Source organism: Triticum urartu, chromosome 1 (genome assembly GCF_003073215.2).
Source record: "Triticum urartu cultivar G1812 chromosome 1, Tu2.1, whole genome shotgun sequence".
NCBI classification, from domain to species: Eukaryota; Viridiplantae; Streptophyta; class Magnoliopsida; order Poales; family Poaceae; genus Triticum; species Triticum urartu.
In genome coordinates, this window is record NC_053022.1 from 574,649,449 (window position 1) to 574,653,735 (window position 4,287).

At 43.4% G+C, this 4,287-nt stretch overlaps 1 pseudogene; it reads right to left on the reverse strand.

The window, feature by feature from the left end:
• Window positions 1-713: 713 nt before the first annotated feature.
• LOC125533221 lies at window positions 714-3,101 on the reverse strand (annotated as a pseudogene).
• Between the last annotated feature and the right edge of the window lie 1,186 nt (window positions 3,102-4,287).

Sequence of the window (4,287 nt, forward strand, 5' to 3'; positions counted from 1 at the left end):
ATGGTAGGTTTGGCTACGAAGTCTGTTTTGATATTAGGCCCAGACTATCAACATCCCTTCATCAACTGGATAAAAGTAGCGACAGATGTTGCCTAGACGGTGGCTTTAGTCTGACTGTTGTATGACTTTGTAAGGTCTCATGTGAATAATAAATAAAGTGGCTGCATGCATCGTCGAGATACAGAGGCCATGGGGTTTTCCTCCGTTTTTTTTTAAAAAAAAACAAGACAATAGTGTCTCTACAACAAATCTAGGGTGGTTAATGCCACCTCCGATCAACGGGTTCGCCATCTCTGATGGCCAAGATGGTAATATCAGCGTAAATTCCAACTTTGATCCGCAAACTCTTGTCATAGTGTTGCTGACACGTCTCCCTCCATTCTCTCAACGTCAATCAGGGCTCAAGGGTGGGTGCGTGTTTAGATTTGAGTCGCTCTCCCGAATGTATTGATTGATTACTGAAGCTAGTATTCACCAATACCTATAGTAGCGATTTGCTTATATATCAAACTAAAAGACGAAACAAAATGTAAACTATAACCAAGAGATGTCATGAAAAGGCATATTTAACCAAGATCTGCGTATTTGTCAACAAAACAAGAAAACTTTTATAGCCAGTTGGGGAAACCAAATTACAAGACTTGTACAAAGGAAAATAAAGCAACATGCGCCACTACCATATAAGGAGATTAAACCAGAATCTAGTCTAGCAATTACATTATCCTTGAATTTGGCTCTCCCGCGATAGCTTGAAGTAATCTTGGCATTGGAGGCGTCTCAACTTCACACACACACTCGAGAAACTGCACCACCTCACTCATTGTAGGCCGGCCAAACTCAACATCTTGAATACACCAGCATGCGACTTTGCAAACTCTTTCAACCTCTTCCTGATTCACTTCACCCAACAACTTTGCATCTATCAAAGTAGCAATATCTCCATCAAGAAGACTGTGTGCAACTCGCACCGGAAAATATGCTTCATGGACGCCATCTTGGCAGAAGGATTGCTTACTCGAGTTCCTGTTGCCTGATATAATCTCTAACAAAACTATGCCATAGCTGTAAACATCAACTTCTGGTGTGATAGGAGTTCCACTGATCCATTCAGGAGCAAGGTATCCAATGGTTCCCCTCATTGTAGTAACAACATGGCTGAAATCCCTTCGCAAAAGTTTGCCCATCCCAAAGTCCGTGACTTTAGGAGTGAAAGAGCCATCTAGAAGTATGTTCTCCGGTTTGATATCACAATGTATAATACAGTCCCGACAACTAGCATGCAAAAAGGATAATCCTCTAGCAATTCCAAGGGCTATTTGGTACCTTCTAGTCCAATCCAACACCATGCCATTGCTTTGGAAGAGATGGGAATCCAGGGAGCCATTGGGCATGTATTCATAGACAAGTAACCTCTTATCACCTTGACAACAAAAGCCAATCAGTTTAACCAAGTTGACATGCTGGATGACCCCAGTTGAGCTCACCTCAGCCCTGAATTGCTTCTCTCCTTGGCGGAACCCATCAAGCCTTTTCACTGCTATGGTTGTCGAGTCCGTTAGAGAACCCTTAAATACTGAACCAAAACTTCCGGCCCCCAACTTGTCTTCAAATTTGTTTGTTGCATGCTGTAAATCGGCATATCGGAATGCAATGATCCCCATGCCACCCTGAACATTATCACCATGCCACCTCCCTTTTCTCATCCAGAGCATCCATAGAAATATCAAACCAACAATGGCAACACTTGCACCAATAGCAACACCAATGATTGGCCCCCTTCTATTGGTATTACTACTTTGCACTTCTTTTGCAGCCAGGCGAAGGTGAAGAATATTGTTACCTTGTTGCTGAATATTGAGCAGTTTGTCATGCCAAATGAAGCAGCCACTTTGATCGTAGGAATATGCGGTGCAGGAGTAGCTTCCCAAGCACACAAGTGAGCATTCATCTGCGGTGGTGGCTGTGCCAACATTCCTGGCATCAACAGGAAGTTTGACAGAAGTCATAGGGTAAAACTTATCTGCCTTGCCGACTCTAGTAATGTTGGCGCTGCAGTAGAGTGGAGTATTTCTTGCACATCCACCTGTTCGATCATCAAGCTCCCAGTCTTGAGGTGATCGTATGGAGTAGCCCCTCAAGCAGCTGCAGGATGGGTATGGGTCATCGTTGCAGACTGTGAAAGGGCCACATGAAGCATAGACATCGCATTGAGATTTTGGTGCAGTGTAGATGGTTTGCCAATCTTGTGATCCCTCGAACCACACGAGCACCTTTATTTGACCGGAAACGTCCATTATACCACGTGATAGCACTGTTGGATCCTCAATTGCATACTGGATGTACGCACCTTCTTCATTGCTGGTGAAATCAAGTGAGAGCCTGGTCTATCCTACGGTCTCTGGGATGTTGACAAAGTATCGGCCTCCCCAATCTCCACTGGACCAATATTGTTGGGACGAGTTAAACATAGAAACAATGGTAATATGACCACCATTATTGCCAGATAACTCCCACGAGTACATGCCGGTAGTTTGGTCAATGGTGTTCTTCCTGGAGACAAGGCGGCGGATTAAGCCGGTGGAATTGTTCCAGCCTATCTTCGCACCTTGAAGAATAGTATCGGTGGGGTAATCGAAGCTTTGCCAAAAGACATTGGATGAATTGGATGCACTAAGTAGGACAAGGTTTCCATCGTCGAGGAGAGCAGCGACGGTGTTGTTGGTTGTGGTGTTGGCTTTTGTGGACCAAGCCGTGTTGGTCTCCTCTAGGAGGACGACAAGGTTGCCATCATGGGAAACCACAAGCTTGCACGATGAGAGGTTGGCGATAGGATTTTCATCGTTGGCGACCCATACGGATGTAAACTTGGGGACCGTGTGGAACCAAATCCCAAGGTACCATTTTGGTGTGTTGTCAGAGAACTTGCTCGCAGTTTGGAAGAAGCCAAGCGCAAACCTGCCATTGCTAGACAAAAGTTTGTCATGGCCGGTTAGTTCTTGGCTAAGCGAGAGGGTGTCCGTGGCAGCATGACATTGGAGAATATGCAGGTGCAGGGAGATGACCAAAAGCCAAAGGACCATATGAGACACGGCTGGATACATGGAGGAAGACTAATGGGAAGGAAGACTACTGGTGCTTCTCAAACGCTTGCTTGGAAATGACGCCCCTTTATAGAAGTATAATCCCAAATGGTGTTCAATGATTCATTTCCTGCATGTTTCTCACCTAGTGTAGTATGCATGCGTGCCACAAGAATGCAAGTCGGTCCATGCATGTGCAATCGTTATCTACGAGAAATCGTCAATTCAAATGGGACTGAAGTAAGTTGAAGTTACAAAATTTAAGAATGGGTGGACTCCGCCTACAATAATGCTAGAACTACGGGCCTAACAAACACTACGCGGAGAGATGACTTGTGCACTTCTAATCAAAGTTTTAAATAGCCGAGCCACATTATAACGGTTTAAGCAGGGCGCCGCTAAATGTATATTCACATGCAATTATACGGCAAAATAACAAAATAGCGGGCCATCCATTTGAACAGAATATCGCTATTTGGCATGACACGCTATTTAAAACTATGCTTCTAATTGCAACCAGCTTCCCCATCACCTCTGAATTTTTAGTAGCTACTCCCTCCGTCTCATAAATAAGATGTTTTTTGACACTGGACATCTTACACTATGGAACGAAGGGAGTAAAACTTAGCAACTACTCCCTCCATTTCATAATGTAGGATGTTCTATGACACTAGTGTAATGTCAAAAAACGTTTTACGTTATAGGACACAAGGAGTAGTATTAGTACGACTGCACATGGCACAATATATAATAATTTATATTAACATTCTACTAAAGACTAGCAATTTATTGCTTCAGTATTGCATATCGTAGAATACATTCTAGTCGATTTCGGTACTAAACGGAAAAGCCACAATGACCTCACGTCAAAAAAAGGAGAAGTACATGACCTGGTATAGAGTTCCACGCTCGTTCCGACACCCAAAAACGTGGTGTGTGCATAAAATAACAATTAGCCCCTAACTTTGGCTAATTAATTAATCGTTGTGTGTTCAGTATTACTACTACAGTACTACTAGTACTTGTCAGTATCAGAGTAAGCCAAACAAAATATAATACTACAAGTGATAAAAGACTGGATCAAGTCTCGGCTAGCAAGCACACGATGCTTGGAACTTATCCATCATAGTACAAGACAGAAGACAGCGAAGATCTGATGCAATTGCCTGAACCCTTTTTTTTTTTACGGTCACTACTGCAGAAAAAA